This window comes from Parus major, chromosome Z, assembly GCF_001522545.3.
Source record: "Parus major isolate Abel chromosome Z, Parus_major1.1, whole genome shotgun sequence".
Classification (NCBI taxonomy): Eukaryota; Metazoa; Chordata; class Aves; order Passeriformes; family Paridae; genus Parus; species Parus major.
This window is the reverse complement of record NC_031799.1, coordinates 51,739,984-51,758,818: the sequence shown is the minus strand read 5'-3', so window position 1 is coordinate 51,758,818 and position 18,835 is coordinate 51,739,984. Positions and strand designations below refer to the sequence as shown.

At 41.2% G+C, this 18,835-nt stretch overlaps 1 protein-coding gene across 6 annotated transcripts in view; it reads left to right on the top strand.

Moving 5' to 3' along the window:
- PALM2AKAP2 (PALM2 and AKAP2 fusion) overlaps positions 1 to 18,835 on the top strand; it is a 264,548-nt gene that overhangs the window by 29,394 nt on the left and 216,319 nt on the right. The gene's annotated exons all lie outside the window — the stretch shown is intronic.

Sequence of the window (18,835 nt, the reverse complement as noted above, 5' to 3'; positions counted from 1 at the left end):
TTGAGTGAGTACAAAAGGATGGCACGTTGCTGCCCTGGCTCCTGTTTAATTTGCAATAATGGATTTCTCACAGAGCTTTAAGCACTTGGCAGAGGCCCTGATCTGTTGACATACTGAAACAAGTTTGCCACTCAGTCATGGCTGCTTTGCAGGCACCATATTTGAAATTGTTTCTGTTTTCTGGTGCTTGAAAAGAAGTGTTCCAGGTGTAGCGTCTCCAGTGTTGCAGGGTAAAAAACAAATTTAAAAATCCACATTTCTCATTTTATCTCTAAACTGAGGACAAAGCTGTGTCAGACAACAATCACCTTTCCTAAGGCAAAATACTGAAATGAAAGTATAGCACCTCATTCTTCAAATCCAAGTGAGAAGGTTAGCTGTGAGCACCTCAATCAACATCACTGAGACCATGGGCAGCAGCAGGCTGCTTGTCTTACTTTAATCCAGCATAATTTCACCACATTCAAATGTCATCTTTGCTCACAAAAAAACTCTACAGGATTTGATCCAAACACTAATATAGCAGAAGCAGGCAAACCATTTCTAATGTATGGATCAAAAGAAAGTGACATGCCACTTTCATTTTTTCCTTGCTCCCTTAACTCAGTGCAGTATACAACATCCAACTCAGTTGCATGTATCCAACATCTAAGTAGAATTAATCAATTTCTTAAATAACTTCTCAAGTACAGCATTTTGATCACAAAGATTTTGTGCAGCTCAAATTCCTGCTGTGCAGCTGTGGCAAACAATGAAGTGACACACAGTGGTTTATGTCACCTTTCCTGTGATCTGTGCAGTTTTGGTGACATAGACATAAAGTTGCAGACTGCCAAGGAGCTGCTGTTTCAAATGTTTTGATTTTTAAAAGTCAATGTCTTGTTTTGGGCAATACAAATGGTGGGCTGGATTTTGGATACTAGTGCCATGCAGTGGCCCACAAAGAATGCCATAACACTGTTCAGTGTCCTCAAGGGACACTAACACATTGCATTTTCAGCTAAAGTAGGGCCATGATGAAAATACATGCTAGAAAAAGTAAAAGCCTTGAGTTTTAGAGGTCCATGTTTTATTATTATTTTACGTACTGTGAGTACAGGGTCATTTGCAAAAGAGAGATGCAGTCTTTGGCTGTGTTTAGTTCTGTTCAGAGGTCTCTGAGCAAAGGTGGGTACCCAGAAATCACCACAGCTATCTTCTACTGCAGACTGTTACTCATTCTTCTCAGCACTTAAGCAGATTATCAGGGATTAATACTGCTCATATGAAAAAGGGAAAAAAGAGCTGATATTACAATGTGGTATAGGTGGACAGTAGTTCTGCAATTTAGCAAAAGTACTTTTCTGCCATCAGCATATTGGTTCATAAACACATATACATCCACACTACGGTAGGAAATGAGGCAAAATTCATTAGACCTGTTCATACTGCTGGGGACAAAACAAGCAGACAAGAAAAAATAAGGGCAAGACCTTATTCAGGTAAAAAGAGAAGGAAGGAGAAGAAAATGGTAAACTTCAGGCTACACAGGAACTATTGCCCTGAGTGTGTGTATATATATATTGTGTATACATATATATGTGTGTGTGTGTGTGTGTGTGTGTGAGCCATTGGGAAAATTGACAGTGACTGTGAAATCTGCTATGCTTTGATCAGTTCTTCTTTTTCTGTTTTTGCATGCTGCTCTTCAAGGGCAATATATCTTTGCCCATGGTAATTTTTCTTCATTTAGCAAGCTTTATTAAGGGAAGGGGTTGCCTGAAGGCTAGGAGGAGGTATAGGCTGAGGAAAAATAGTATTTTGAGATGTGACCCATAAAGCAGATGTTTGCAATCCAAGAGTATTTGACAGTATTTTTTGTCTATATTGAATCTTTTGTTCTTGAAAGTGCTTTAATGTTCCCCATCTTACCATTCTCAAAACTTGCAGACCCTCAAACACAAAAAATTAATATAAAATAGACACCTACTAAGATAAGCAGAGCAGGACCAGGGTTTTTTTGCCAATGGAAATTTTTATTTTAAATTGTTGCTGAAAATTGCAACTCACGGAACGACTTCCAGGAGGAATGTGAGCCACATGATCTGCAGAATAACCAGCTCTGACCACAGCTAGTTACAGGAAAACAAACAGGCATCTTCCAATAAAGTACATATTTGAGGCATAAACCATAGCAGCAGGAAGTGTGATATGCATGGCCTGAGAGTCTAGCCCGATCCCTTGATTGTCTCACACAAACAGATTAAATTGTTAGTAACAAACAGAAAACATGCATTGCAGAGACCTTTGCCTTGTGCTGGCTTGGATGTGGTCATTCTTGTGACATTAATATGAACAGGCTGATTCACTATTTGTATCCCTGCCTACAAGATGGGTCTTTATCAAAACATATTTCAGTTCTCAGAAGACTGCTAAAAATAGTAGAAGTGATAAACCAACAGCAGGAAGCAGACTCTATGGATCATCATTTGCTCCAACCAATTTAATTACATTGGTTTCTGAAAAATAATAATGTGGGGAAGGATTCAGAAGAAATTATGCTAGTTTTTTTAATGGATGTATTATATTTATTAACATACAATCTTATAATTAAGGAACAGCACATCACCGTGCAGCTCCCAAGGCAGACAAGAAAAGAAATCATGACTTCAGGGATCAGAATTTCTTTTAAGTTACCTATTTTAGGAGATCAAATGTAGCCAGTGATTCCCCTTCATAGCTCAAATTCTCTGCAGTGCTCATATTTCAGGATATTTCTCTTCAGCCATGCTGCTGTATGATGAAAAGATTTCAGCATGGTCCTCAGCAGGTCTTCTCACTGTTTGCAACTTCCCAATACAAGAATAACTTATGAAACAAAGCAGAGAATCCTCAACCTCTTATTTCTTTGCCTTCAATGTGATGAAGCCTGGTAAGATATTATCTAGAACTAAATGACCAGTTGTGCTATGGGGTATACTCCTGCTCCAGGGAAGGGACATGGCATCCAGCTGTTATACCAGAAAAATCTCCTGTGATTCATGCCTGAAAGACTGAAGCAAAGGTGTGATTTATGAAAAATAATTTCCTTTGGGTTCTCTCTTGGTTATCTGCCATTAAAGTAGAAGTTCCTGAAGAAAAGGAGGAGATTATGGGGAGAAAACTATATATTCTGTGGGTGGCAAACAAGATTCTATTGTGTTCCAGCTGCCTGTTACTCTTTTCCATGGTTGTTAGAAACAAATGACTGACTTACTACATGCTTTGCAGAGTTATGATGAATAAGTACCTTTTCTTTATAAGTAAGGGCCATGACAACCATGTCTAACAAGTTCTGGAGGAAGAGGTCCTGTAGGGGAGCCTATGTGGCTGTGTAGAATTGCTTTGGCAGAAAGAAATACACAAGGAAAGGTCTTGATTTTTTTTCATGCTCACCAAAGTACAGAACAGAGCAGACCTGGAGCCTGGAGGCACCTGGTTGAAAAATGCTGGTTTCCTAGCCTTTGGTTGAAAATCTTCCTTCTATGACATATACCTTTTATTCTGGCATTTGATGTTTTCTCCCTTTTTTCCACAAAAGTGCTTCAACAATGGTGGTTTTGAATGCTTTTGGTTACCATAAGGGTGAGCAGGCTTCTTTAAGTCGAGAATCACGATACAGAATTTGTGTACCTTCAGAAGGAGGTCCTTGATAATATGATGCATTCTATGACATCTGGCAGAAGTAGACTCAAAGCTATTTTTCTCTTCAGACTCTTCCTTCAGGTGGTATTTATTACTAGCCTAAATTACAAGTTGCATTTTTGCCTACATAGCACATTAATCTGGGGAATATGATGATTTAGCTTTTGTTTTCACTAGCAAAAGCTACATTGAAGATAGTTTGACTTTGGATTGTTTAGAGGATGGCAAGAGGTTGAATGTTCTTCCCACCAAACCCACACACAGAAAATGTGGCCATCTGCAAATGAAACACTTTATCCCCTAGTGGAATCTAGCAGTTTGCCACTTCAGACATTAGAATTATGAAAGAGATTGTAATATTACCAGCACAGATGGTTACCAGCACATCTACCCCTACTCATGTTCATGGGAGTCATAGAACCATAAAATCATAGAATGGCTTGGGTTGGAAGGGACCTTAAACACCATCTTGTTCCAACCAACCTGCCTAGGGCAGGGTCACTTTGCACCAGACCAGGTTGCTCAGAGCCCCATCCAGCCTGACCTAGAACACTCCCAGGGACGCAACATCCAGAACTTCAAGACAACCTCTCACAGTAAAAAATTTCTTCCTAACATAAAATCTAAAGCTACTCTTTTTAGGTTTGAAGCCATTCCCCCTTGTCCTGTCTCTACATGCTCTTGTCAGAAGTCCCTCTCTGTGTTTCTTGCAGGGTCCCTTCACGTGCTGGTAGGCTGCAATTAGGTCACCGTGAAGCCTCCTCTTTTCTGGGCTGAGCAATCCCAATTCCCTCAGCCTTTTCTCCTAGGAGAGGTGCTCCAACCCTCTAAACATCTTGGTGGCCTCCTCTGGAGTCAGTCTAACAGGTCAATGTCCTTCTTGTGCTGGGACCCCAGAGCTGGATGCAGGGTTTCAGGTGAAGCAGAATCCCCCACTCCCCTGCTGCCCACACTCCTTTAGATGCAGCCCAGGACACATTTGGCTCTCTGGGCTGGGAGTGCTGATGGCTGAGCCATGTCCAGCCTCTCACCCCCAGTACCCCCAAGCCCTTCTCACTGGGCTGCTCTCCACCTGTTCATCCCCCAGCTTGTGCTGATACTGGGAATGTCCTGGCCCAGATGCAGCCCCTAATGCCTGGTCTTGTTAAACCTCTTGAGATCCCCATGGGCTCACTTCCTGAGTTTATCCAGGTCCCTCTGGATGGCATCCTGACCTTCAGGTGTCCATTTTGTAAGCTGTTGTATGCTATCTGCTAGCAAAAGGGGGACACAGGTCTCCCTCTTCACATCCCTGCTTGGCAACAGGCAGTTTTGTACATTTGATTTCCAGGGGACTGTGGAGAGCACAGGTAGAGTGACTCATACTGATCAGTAGCACTTCCCCTTCAGGCTACATCTTTCATTTTGCCAAGCAACCTGCTTGGCAGTGAATTCACTGTGATCTGTTTGCAGGCTGGAGCACTTCTGTCAATTCATCCTTGCTTGACTGGAGGGGTACCTAGGAAACACCCCCCATTTCAGGGACAGGAGCTTCAGTGGTGTCACTACTAGCTGGCTTGCTGTGATCTGATTGTTGTGGCACTGCACATGCAATGTCAAGCAAAACTCATCTCACTGCAAGACCTTAGTGTTGTGCCCTCTTTTCTTTGTGGTGTATATCCAGTCTTGCAGCTTGTCATCTTCAACATTTTAGTTGCTCTGATGGGGAAAATCTTTTATTTCTAGGGGCTGTGCAGAGAAGTGATTTTGCAGACAAGCTGACCCTAGTCAAAAGTGGATTACAGATGATTTCAGTGGTACAGGAGACAGATGCTTGCCAGATCAGTGACGTAGTCTGTAGTTTATTCTGATGCACTGGAAGAACATACACTGTGGATATGCATGTAGTGACATCATTCTGTTCATATTAAAGTTAATAGGTGAAGCCATTTGAAAATCCCGGTGATAATATTCTGAAAGTTTTCTGTAGCAGTTATACTGAGAGCTTGGTACTGTGTCAAACTCGTGTCCTTCAACAGAAAAGAGAAAAAAAGACCAAACATAAATAAACTCCAAAAAACCAAAATAAAACAAAAAACCCTGAACTTGAATAATAGGGATAAGTTATAAATCCTGAGTAAACCTCTGTGGAATAGAATTTGTCCCTGCTTTTATGAGCCATTGCCTCAAGAAATTTTTTGCCTGACAATTAGAAAGCATCCTGAATTAGTGTGTTCTTCTATGTTGAATGCATTTAGGGCTAAATGACAAACACTGTGTGCTCTTCCTTGAGCTTCCACTGTGCTTGTACTCACATAGTGAAATGTGACAGGAGGCAAAAGTTAAGGTAAGTTCTGATTGTTCCTTCCTGGAGGAACATGACACTACATCTGTGCGAGATATCTGTCCGAGGATCTGAGACACACAAACTCACAAAATGAAAGGTTTTGATATGTCCAGCCTCAGGATTTGGGAATCCATACTGTTTACACAGAATTCCTGTGCACAGTGCTTACATCTGGCTGTGAGATTTTTTTTGTCATAACACAACAATCCCAGGCAGGAATTAGTGCCTCTTTCTATTAGATTTTGTGTAATTACACAACACAGGGACTGTGTTTGCCACAAAGAGCTTGCAGTCTAAATAAAATTTCCTGTCTCTGGTGACACACTAGTTGGAAGCCCAGTCAAAAATAGAGTGGGTTGCATTGTCTCTGCCATGAACTGAGAGATTTAGAGAGACCACCAAACAAACAGCAGTGATCATCAGGAATGGTAAAGGATGGAGATGATTCTCTTGTTAAATGATCTTTTAAAAAGTGAATATTGTAATATTCTGTATGGTTTCTGGAGCCCAATTCTGGTTTGCCAGCCTGTGAGGAAAAAACTAAAATATCTTTCTGACCAGACTTTGCTGAGGCTTCTAAGCTCTTTCTTCATTTGAACCATTTGGTCCCTTCCTGTGTGGGGACTTGTAGCCAAATGTGGTGCTGACTTGAGCTGTGGGAAATGGGTTTTGTATAGAACTCAGCAGTTACTGTCTCTGCAGGATGATGGGTCCACTAACATTCAGGCCATGAAGAACTTCCCTTCAATTCCTTCATTGTGAGGGGTAACTGATTACATATCATATAAATGCCAATGCACAGAGGAGAGGGATTTTTCAACCCCCTCTTCTGTACCAGGAAATAAATTCTCAGAACTCCTCCTAGACTCTCCTGCCATCTCTGGAAAAGTCTTGGGTATGACTTTTCTTAGTGTACCTTGTGTGTTGGCTTTACATGATCTTCTACAGGCCCCTGCAAAGAGAAGTGATTCAGTTCTGTGCGGCATCATACGCAAGCCTGTAATTGTATCCCATTTGGGCTCTACAGTGGTCCAGCTTTTCAGGTAGCAGCACAACCATCAAGATGAAAAGAGATTTGTATGGAATATGCAAGTAGCTGAGTGAAGGGCCAGCAGTTTTCTTTATAAAGTTAATAAATGGTAACAAGATGATTTTAGCTTGGTTTGAAACAAATAAAAATAGGGAGTTTGGTGGGAACTGGAAGATTCGTTCACAAGCTAGGTGGGAAGCTGTTGTCCCTTTATTTTTCCCATTTTTTTCCTTTTCTTGTAGGTAAAAAAAAGAGATACTATAATCACTGTATCAATGCAATACAGTATCTCTGACCAGTAACACGTCCAGAAGTTTCATCTTTCTGCTCATAAGCTGGCAGAGTTAGTTCTGCTAAGGCAAAGGCAGCATCACCTCAGAAGCCATGGAGCAGTCTGGTCAGCAAGGGCAAAACCCTTTATTCTTAATTTAAAGAACAAGACAGCTTTTTACTTCCATATTTATTACCATGGAGAGAGTAAAGAGAACAGTTGTTGATAAAGTTTAGTGCAAACATGGAGCAAATACTGTGTTGAATTCTCACAAAGTAACCTTACACTGTGGCATGAGAGGCAGCTGCTTCAATTTAAGTGGTGCATTGCTTCACTTTTTGTTGCTCTATTGGGAACGGCGAGAAGAATGACACAGACTCTCTTGTGAGTTGAACAGGATTCAATAATAAACCTATAAGGTTTATTACTTCAGATCTTCTTTTATAGACCGATACATGAAAGTACAGAAAAGAAAACTCTTATTGGTTAGTAAACTAGCATATCACCATCATTGGTCAGTGGTGTACACTACCCTTCGACCTTCTCTTGCAAGAAAACACGAAACTGACAAACAGCACCTGCAAGGCTCTCTTCTATCTGTGAGGATTGTTTTAATTCCTCCTTATGATTTCCCAGACCACTTTCTCAGGAGAGACTGAGAAAGTTATGCGGCCTGTTATTCCACAGTCACTGTGCTCTCTGCTTCAGAGTTAGCATCCATAACTTTTGGCCAATGCACTTAAGCATCTTTTGCCTTTCGAGCATGTTTCTTAACTTCTTTCCATATAAAAGGTCAGAGATCTCGCTGGTGGATGTCTTCCAGGGGGAAGAGAGTCTACAGGCCAAGGTGGTGGTGTACACTCCTTGGAACCTGCTGCTCTGCTGCAAGCTGTCATGGTTTCTATTATGGTTTCAACAGTACAGACTTAGAAATTGAGACCTTTGTTTTTTCTACAAGCTGCTGCAGGAAATCAGAGTTTACAAACCATATAAAATATTGCAACTTGCTGTATTTTTCACCTTAATCCAGTCACTGAGTAAAGAGAAACGCACATTTCACATACACCTGAATTAAATAAGATCCTTCAACAGGGATACCTGCAGGGATGATCAGAGCAATATGTTGAAGACTGAAGCAGATGATGACTATTCATTGACTTCATGTTGTCTGAATCCCTGGTGGTGACTAAACTACTCATCTTAAAAAGACAAAGCTTTAAGGAAGAGTGCTAAGCCTTCTGAGGCAGCCTCAGAGAAGGATCTGACCTTCCTTAAGGACCTTCATGTGTGCAAAAGTATGTGTTCTACTATGTCTGGATGGATTAACCGTAGGAGGAAGAAGGAATATGACTTTTGAGAAGGGATGTGTCTGCAGTTGCATCCCCTCCCTTCTCTATTGTCATAGAAGGAATTGCTATAGAGATACATTTTCAAGTTAACAGAAGAGCAAAATTAACAGAAATGCTCCATGGAAGAAGGAGAAGGAATGGTTTCAAAATCCAGTGTTATAGAGTAGTAAGGCCTCCTTTGTTCAGAGGTCTGCAGAACACCCAAAGACAGAAGAGTTGCACAAGAGTAGTTAAACAGGACCTGTATGACATCTTGTTGGCACTCAGTAGAAGAGGCCACATTACTCTGACTGGAGGAGGCAGGCAGGAAGAGGCAGGAATCAACCCACATCACCCAAGCTTCTTCTGTTACCTGCATTGTTTGGTTTTAGGTTGTTTTTTGGAGCACTCACTGCTGTTTAATAAGCTATTCAAATGGTTTACGGTTTCATAAACATGTCAGGTGTGTATGTCAGCTAAATATGAAATTCCTCTGAACTATACAGGTTTTGCTGTTTCAGATCTCCACAAAGCCTGAGCACCTGGGCAGACAGACCTGTACATACCACACAGCAGGGCATATGCGTCACTGAGATGACCTTGGAGCTGTGCATTCCCAGACACATTTCACAGCAGGGATGCAAAACACAGGAAAGTGCAGGCAGTTTTCTGAAGGGGACAAACCTTTGATGGTGTGGCAAAAATTTGCCATTTTTACATGGATTTGGGTTCTGGAGTCAGACATTGAGGTGGTGACATCCAGACTGGGTTTTACTGTTGCTCTGCTCAGGGTCTCCCCATCAGTGCAGCAGACTGACACTGTGCACTCCTCTGCATCCTGCCTGTGTCCTGCAGCCATGATCACCCTACCCTGAGGATCTGCAGCTAATCCGTTCCTGGAGAGCAATCAGGCACATGTCACAGGTTTTGTGTGCTTACCAGTTCTTCCTTACTTGATGTGACCAGATGGTGATGAAAAGCTGCATTGAGGGTCTCTTTGTATTGCCAGGATCAGGGTGGTCTTTGCCTTTGATGATGAAGGGAGAAGGCCAGCAGATGAATTTGTTAGGCAGTAAGTAATGTCCCAGCTGTTCCTATTCACACAGAAAGCATTGGGATGCCTGACTTAAAGGAATGACATAGCAGTAATTCCTCTCACATACTGCTAAGGTTCAGTGTTGAGGCATGTGATCTTACACCTGTCAGATTAAATAAGCTTTCCAGAAGTAAACTGGCTGGAGATGAAGCCAGTTCTTTTATGTGTTACAAAGGCAAGATGCCAAGGCTGAGGCTGGGTAGGATTTTTAGCATACCTGGATCATAGCATGCTTTTTTACCAAGAGCATGGATGTATCTACTATCCCAGTCATGATCAAGTTCTTCATTTATGGTCAATGGTCTCTCTGTGTTCTCTGTTGGAGTAATGTGACTCCCCTGATTAACTGGAGGGGAGGCAGAAATGGCATGTCCAGCCATTTCCCCCGTGTCCATTTCCAGCCATATCCACCAGTCTCTGTGAGTTAGCAGGGAGTTACCCCTAACTGAAGAGGGGCATTCATGCCCTCTCAGACCTCTGTGGGTCTTCACAAGTTGCAAATGCATAAGATCTCCAGAGCTGGTCAAAAACCAAGAGTAACCCAACCCTCTAAGCTGCTTCAGGAGGAAAGGAAAACAACCAGAATGGTGGTTTGTGAACTGGTGTGTTGTCTCATTAACATTATCAGTTTGGAAGGGCACTGGCAGATAGAAGGTGGCAAGTCTCACGCTTTGAGTTGCATCACACTGTGCTCGTAAGAAAGGTTCTCTCCCTCTTTCCTTTCTCTGTAAAACCAGACATGAATGTAGAATTACATTCTTCCTGAATGTAGAAGTTAAGACTCAAAGTAGTTAGGACACCAGTAAGTGCCACATATGTTAGCAGATCCCTGAGCATCAGACAACGTAAGTGTCCTCAGCTAATGACCTAAATCGGACAAAAGCTTAAAGAAAGGGGTTTGAGCTAATAATTTTATCTCACAAATGAAAAGTGCTTTTCAGCAGCAGAGGATCCCTGCACAGTACAACTGCCAAGCATAGCCCTGCAACATGAAGAGATCGGGTGGGATGCCACATAGGTCAGCGCCGAAAGCCTCTGGGCCAGCAGGCAAGCTGCCACACGCACAGGCAAAGGGAGGAAGCCTCAGAAAGTACATTTTGATGTGAGGCACTGAGACTCTGAAACAATTTGCTAATCCAGCCAGAATGTAAGGATTAAAACACAAAGCCCAGCTCTATGTATTAATTTCTTCATTTGGGTCTTTTCTACCAGTACTTTGAAAATAACAAGCAAAAGGCTGGATATGATTCAAGTACCAGAATTGAATTAGCACTGCTTGTCCCTGTGGATCCTGGCCACTGCTCTTTGCTGGCCTGCCAGACCGGTTTGTTCCCTTTCCACTGCAGAAAATCCAATTTTCTCTTGCCACTTCATATGCTATGTCTTGGGGAAGTTCTAGGTTTCTTGAGGTGAACATGCCTGTCATACGCACAATTAAAATGTATAAAGATGGAAAACAAATTCAGCTGAAATCCCAGTCCTGGTAATTCTTATCTAAGTTCTCACCAAGTGAAAAATAATGCATGGAGATCCTCACCAGAGATTTACTTAGGGGGAAACCAGCATAAGCAATCACAGCTTCAACTTGGGTGCCTTAAAATCTTTGTGATTTATTTTTCATTTCTAGGTAAATCTTGTATAGGTGTTTCTTTGCACATTTAGCTGTGATCAGAGGTGTTTCCACCTTTACAGTGAGGCTTTACAACAGCCTCATTGGTACTATAGAGAGGTATATAAGGAGTACATGGGTCATGAGGGTAAACAAGAGATTTTTATTTGAAGCTGTGGAAATGTGATTGAATTTTGCCCACAGACCAAATCCTGGCTTTCTTTTCAGCAGCAGACAGTGAAAGGGTAGACACTGAATAACATGGACTTAAACCAAAGACAGTGAGCAACACGAGAGTAGGGAAAATTAATGAGCTGATTTTCTACAAATAGTCTACTTAGGCTAAAGAAACTCCTAATTGTTTATTTTGTAAATGAGAATGTAAAGCCTGCTTAACATTCCTTATCCAAAATATACTTTTAAGAAAAATACTTGATTAAAAAGTAGCTTTGAGGATTTTGCTGGTTGTCTAGAAAAAAAGAGAAGTTTCAGAATTTCTTCTATGTGACACAGTCTAGAAAATTCACCTTATTTTTAGGAAGAAAGGCAATTTTCTAGATGAAAGCAGAATTTTTCATCTAGCTCAGGCCACAGTAGAAGAAGGTCAGTGCTAGCAAGCATATCATCTTGGAAGTTAGCTGTAGTAGGCACTAGGTAATGAAGTGTAGTTGCCTGTCATTTATAACTGCTATTAAAGATTATCCAGAATAATGGATAAATCACTTCATGATTTATACTAACAGGTTCTATACAGCTTTTTGAGCACTTTCCAGAAATAATTGGTGTTGCAGAGAAGGTTTCTTCTGTACTCAGGTGACCCTGAGCTCTTACCCACTTTCAGGGTTAGTGTAAAAACTTCAAAGTTCTGGAAGACATGGTGATGTGGAATTAATAGAGGGTAGGAATCTGGCATTTATAAGGTAACTGTTTGCTTCACTGTTGCATCTCACAGAAAAGATCCTCAGACCCCAATGACCCTGGTCACCTCTCAGCAGCCATTAAAGAGCCTAACACCCACTATCAAATTGTAAATGCATGGGAAACTGAGTCTTTTTTTTTTTTATGTCAGCAACTGAAGGGAAGCAGTACCTGTGGGTATCAGCCCATGTTCACTTCAGAAATGGGAGGAAAGCAGGGAAGTTCACTAGAACTTCTCATACTTCAAGGACTCATTATTGTGGTGGCCCAATCAAAAAATGCCCATGGATTGTGTTAGACCTGAAGCTTCTTGGACTGACCCAGCAGCATTCAGTGAAAGGAAGATTTGCATATAAAATCTGGGTTGCATGAAAATGGGTATTGGTGCTCCATGTAAATGGGGATTTCCCCATGGGACATGAAGAACCATGTTTTCTCCTCAAATAATTTTACTTCACCATTCAATGAGACATTTTTCCGTTACATCCCTTTTCAAAATTGCTAATGAGGGAATTTTTAAAAAGGAAATTCCTTCCCGTGTTCATTGGTTTTCGGTAAGGGCTGTCGTTCTGGGAGCAGTGCCATCCTTTTATTTGTTGTTTGAGATGCATGGTGATTTTAATTCAGCAGTCATTGTCTGTGTGCATCATGGTGGTTGCCTTCAGTGACCAGAGAGCTATAATTACAAGCACACAGGGCAGCTGAAATTTTTGCTGCAGCCCTTTAGAGAATTGTGGGAATTGCTGTCTTCACCAAAGATGATTCCTTCTTCTCCTGGACAGTTTTGACTTGGATAGCCTCAGCTATGGCACTGGCAGTGGGTTTGTGGCAGTCAGGAAATATTTGTAATTCAGAAGCCCTGAGCCACAGTTAGTCTTACAGCTCTCCACGTGAACAAAGTCCTCATCTGATATCCCAAACAGACTGGTTGACTATTTCAGGTCTCCTGCCCAAACACTGTCTTGGGGTCATTGTGGAAGTAGAGCTATTCTATTTGCTTCGGCAGGTCAGCACAGGAGAACCCCATCCTTAATGTCCATCTCTCTTAATATTTTCTTTCCTGTGAACCACTGCTGTGAAACAACAAAAGAGAAAACAACTATACAGTTTTGATTTCACTTATGAGAGACATGTAGTCACCACAGTGAAAATGGTGATTTAAACCATCAGGCTGGTGAAAGTTTCAGTTTCCCTGAGGGGTGTTTTCTTGGGATTATGAAAACTGCAGGGTGAAATTTTTACAGGACCCAGAGTGTTCCCCCCAAAATTCTGGGTGTCTCTAAACTGGCAACAGAAAAATAGGAGAGCAGAAGCTCTTTTGTTTGGCTATATATATATTTTATTTTTTTTTTCTCACTACCTGCCCTAAAAATATGTGACTTTTAAATACAGGGGGAATACTATCTACCAACTGGGCAGAGTAGAGAAAATAAGCACTTGCTGAAGGAATTAATGTAATTCTTTGAACACAGTGTTTTTTAACTGTTTTCATTGCTTTGAAGCAGACTATAGCTTTCCTCCACTTGTGTCATTTTTGGGTGCATTTGTTTGCATTTTCACAACAGGCAAACATTGTCACATTTGCGTTGTCAACCTCTCTGTGAAGCTGGACACTTGCTTGGCATGCAGGACAATTTTAATGTAAAACTGCTAAAGCTACTGATGGTAGCTTCTCCAGCGATGTGTCACCCTTCTCTTCAGGGTTCACATGACCCCTGTTGGATTTTCTGTTGAGTTGAGGATGTTTTCCTTTATCCCAGCATGCTCTTTTGGATACTTGTACCATAAGCCTTAGCTTGACCTCAGTTTTAGGCATGTATTTTCACAGTGAAGGAAATCAAATAGTGCTTATCTTCTGTGCTGCTTCATGGTATGCTTTCTCCACAGGTCTGAGCTGGCTTTAAAGCAAAGAAATCAGATGCTTCTGCCAGTGCAAGTAGATCAAAGGGCTTTATCAGCTTTTTACTGCCCCAAGGATCGGTAGAGGTGCAAGTTTCTCCACAGACAGTTATGGCTTGGTGGGCTGAGTAATCTCTGTGTCACTTCCCACACTGTAGGCAAATTTCTAAACAAGAACAAAAAAGATTTTGTAAAGGAAAAATGAAATATTCTGTGACTGCAGTATCATAGGGATTCATTTTTGTATAACTTGTTTTACTCAAGATGTTATACTTGCTTTGGGTTTGAGTTTTTTGTAATTGGTGGCAGTGGTCTTTGGTTGTTGGAGTTGTTTTGTCTGGAACAGTTTGACAAGTGTGATACTTAACTGTAGGTATTTTTGATCAATATAGCACACTATTGAGACAAAAAAGTCAGTAGTTGTTAAGATTAACAACGAAAGAAAGACAAAAGCATACAAAAACTTAGCAGAAGACCTTAAAATCAAATGTGGTTCTGGGGCTTCCTTAACCAGATTTCAGTTTCTGTAGTAACCTCACAGTACTCTTTCTCTTTGGCTGTCCCCCGAGACATCCATCACGTTCTAGAACCCACAGTATCCTGAGGCATGGATTTCCACAGCAGACCATTGCATTGGCTTCAAACCTGCCCCATCCAGTTTCACTTGATGGCCCTTTTTTCCCTTGGTGCAGAACACAGAGTGAACAGTAGATGTCTACTGGCTATTTCTATGATTTTGCAGATCTCTATTTGACCCTCCCAGTGCCTCTTGTTCTTCCAAGTGCAAGAATTCTGGTATCTGAGATATCTGGTTTTTAGCAATAGGAAGATGGCACTGACCAACTTTAGTGTTAAGAATTTCATCCTTTCCAAAATCTAGTTTCTTGGAAATAAATGTATGGCTTAGATGTTGCACATCCATGTATGAACGCCTAAATACAAATCTCTTTTTTCCATGACGTGAGTCACCTTGCTGTTTGACTTATGTTCTTCACCCATCCTGAAGTCTGAGTGGGAAAAAAGAAAAAAAAGAACTTTAACTTTCCCACTTTCCTTGTAATTTAGTGAAGGGAAAGATGCAAATATTAAATCCTGTTTTGCTTATTAATATCTCAAATATTAAGAGTGTTCTGAGACTACCTCCCAAATGATACTCCTCTACTGCTTTGGAAGGGTAACTATCTGTGATGACTATCTGTATTCTTACAAAAGTAGCACTGATAGATACATCTCAGAGAGACAAAAAGGTTTTTCTTTAAACATGCCAAAAATCACAGTAAAACTGGTTCCAGTCTTTTCCACCTCTCTTCAATCTGGTTTCTGGAGTAAACTTTTTTGTTTAAAGCAAATACTTTATTTTCTTGGTGCCAGGACCCTTAGAAATTTTTGTTAGCAGGAATACTTGGAAAAAAGTTATCTGCAAGCAGATGAACAAAGTAATGAGGAACATTTATTGGCTGACTCATAGAAAAATGCCTTAACAAATGCTCAAGTTAAGCATGTGCTTCAAATCTCATGTTTTCGGTAAAGTACCAATTCAGAAGACTGTTCAAATAGAGAATGTCATGATGTCTAAAATCCATGACATCATGGTTTTGGTAGGATTTTTGTCATCCAGTCCAGTCTTCTACTTTTCTTGAACCTGCTTACACATATAGTCCCAACCTTCACCTACTGGGATAAACTTAAATGGAGTGTGATATAGTGACCTGGAGGTGGAATGTCATGATAGCTGATTCACACAATCTTTAGGAAAAGAAAAAACCCCATACTTTTGTTATAATATTCCTCAGCCATAGCTTGTACAAAATCAAAGGATAAAGGCATACACACTCAGGCTGTCTGAATGCCAGTGAAATGGAAATGTGAGCAATATTCCAATTTAACTCCACAGAAATCCACTAGTTAGTAAGTAGTTCAAGTATTTTAGTGCCTGCTGTGTTGCTGCCTACAGGGAAAATACTCTAAGTGCTTTCCCTTTCTCAAAAAGAAAAGCAGTTTTCATCTATGTTTTATAAGGCTTTCTTGTCACATCCATTATACAGCATGACACAACCAGCCAAAGGACGTATTGTGGTGGTTCCCATCAGATGTGTTAGTGACAAGGCTTTTGTGGATGGTAGAATACTTACATATGGACATGTGTATACATATGTGTGTGTGTGTATACACATTTATATATAAATATATGTGTGTGTGTATATATATAGATGCACATATCAATCTAGGTCACTTAACAGTGAAGATGTATGTACCTTATGCTTGCCTATGGACTGTCAGGTGTGGGGTGTTTATGTGTACATATATGAAATCCAATATTTTTCATCTGGTCAACTTGACTCAAAAGGGCATAATTATCTTTATTCCAAGAATATTGGGTCATTTACTAGAACAGCTTTTAGAACTACTTTATTGTGATCTGTGGCTCACCAGCTATTTGAGCAAAAAAACAAATTCTGTTTTTCAGACTCCATGTATGCTGTTAATATTACAGAATGAAAAAAAAGGCAAGATATGTCCCTGAATAATATTGGGGTTTTAACCCCTGAACCATCTAATACCCTAATCATTTTTAAAGGGCTAATGCAGATTGAAGGGTAGGGAGGATAGGAGTGATGATCCACAGATTACAGTTCCATATGAGAAGGATTTTTTGAAGCTGCATACAAATTCTGTATGCCTGTATGTGCATAAATGCAAACTGTCTTTTGTGTGTGGAGACCAGTGAGGTGTAAAGATGGGCACTGTTTGTGACATTTGAGTTACTGAAAATGATGGCTTTCCTCCTCTAAAATAACTTCAGCAGGCCTGTTGGAGCAAGAGGAGGGCCAACAGGATTATTAGAGGGATGGAGCACCTCTCCTAGGAGAAAAGGCTGAGGGAATTGGGATTGCTCAGCCCAGAAAAGAGGAGGCTTCACGGTGACCTAATTGCAGACTACCAGCACATGAAGGGACCCTACAAGAAACACAGAGAGGGACTTCTGACAAGAGCATGTAGAGACAGGACAAGGGGGAATGGCTTCAAACCTAAAAAGAGTAGCTTCAGATTAGATGTTAGGAAGAAATTTTTTACTGTGAGAGGTTGTCTTGAAGTTCTGGATGTCACGTCCCTGGGAATGTTCTAGGTCAGGCTGGATGGGGCGCTGAGCAACCTGGTCTGGTGCAAAGTGACCCTGCCCTAGGCAGGATGGTTGGAATGAGATGGTCTTTAAGGTCCCCTCTAACCCAGACCATTCCATGATTTTTAGGATTCTATTCCTTGAGGATGTATTTGTTCAGCAGTAGTCTTACATATTTCAGACAATGGGGACTGTGTGTAAATGTAGATATACATGAATAATCATCATCTAAGAGTGTGCAAAACATTACAGAACTGCTTGGCATAGGCAACATTTAGCTACTTTGCTTCTTCTGGATCCATTACTCTAGCCTTTCTGTCATCATTCTGATACCCAACTCTTCAGCAGAAGTGCTCCATGAAGTTTTCTACCTCTGTGTTTTGGGGTTTTTTTGGTGAGCTTGACATTAACTAATTTTTTTATTCCATGTTTCCTAAACTTCTTTGTAATTGTAATGTTTTCACTCAGAATGCCTTGTTTGATGTGCAACATAAGGATGATTAATTTCTGCATAGGCAGAATCTTATCATATACTCTTTGAGGACGGGGCATGAAGGTTTGAAATCACTGGAAAGCAGGAAATTTCCAGAGCATCAGTAGGGCACCTAGAAATAAGTAAGAAAAACTATTTTGTGGATTTAAGGAATCCCTGAATGTCTTCAAACCCAACCTTACATCTACTGAAATGTTTAAATAACAAATAAAATGGTTTTGCAGATCAGAAGTAAAAATCATTGTTCCCATAAAAAAGAGGCTGACTGCCTTCATTTATTACTCAGTATTTCTGTCTTGGCTACAAAATCTAAAAGAAGAAAAGACCTTCAGGAGAGGAAACCTGGTCCATGATGAGGTTGGATGGATGAGGAGAAACGCTGCCCAGAAGGTGCAGAAGACTGGCAAAGGCAAACTGTTTACCTTCTTAAGAGGAAGGTGTTTCAGGGGGAGAGCAGGCCATTTTCTTGAAACAGCAGAGAGAGTCTGCTGCCTGCTGAAGGGAGCAGCCTGGGCACAGGCAAGGGGCATTGAATGGGACTGTAACAACTCAGCTGTGGAAAGGACTGTGCTGTCCTTGGCACCACTTGGTCACTCCAGCTTCAGGGACCTGATAAGGACCAGCTGCTGGCATGTGCTGGTGACATGAATGCTAAACACAGCCAGCTGGAGGTAACCAATCCCATTTACTTTTTATGCAAATCCTATGCAATCTGGCTGAAACATCTTCACTCCATTGAGCCCAGGGAAAGCCTTACCACCAACCCTGCTGGGGAAGAATGAGGTCTGCAGACTGCTCTCTTCCTCCATAATGCCAGCCCCTGCTTTTATGACACCTTGCTGTCACACAATTGCACCACATATCCATGGTTTTGGCCCCAGCATCTCAGATGCAAAATCTCATCTTTGTCCCTTTAACTTCTCTCTCAGCTGTTATGCCTGTTTTCTCCCCTCCTCTGGGACTGTGCACTCTGTTGCTGCTCTGGCTGCTGGGAGCAAGCAAGGAGAATTTCTCCTACTGGCAAGTAGCTAGCCAGTCTGGGGCTTCATCTTCCCAGAACACTGCTGTTTGCATACCAGCA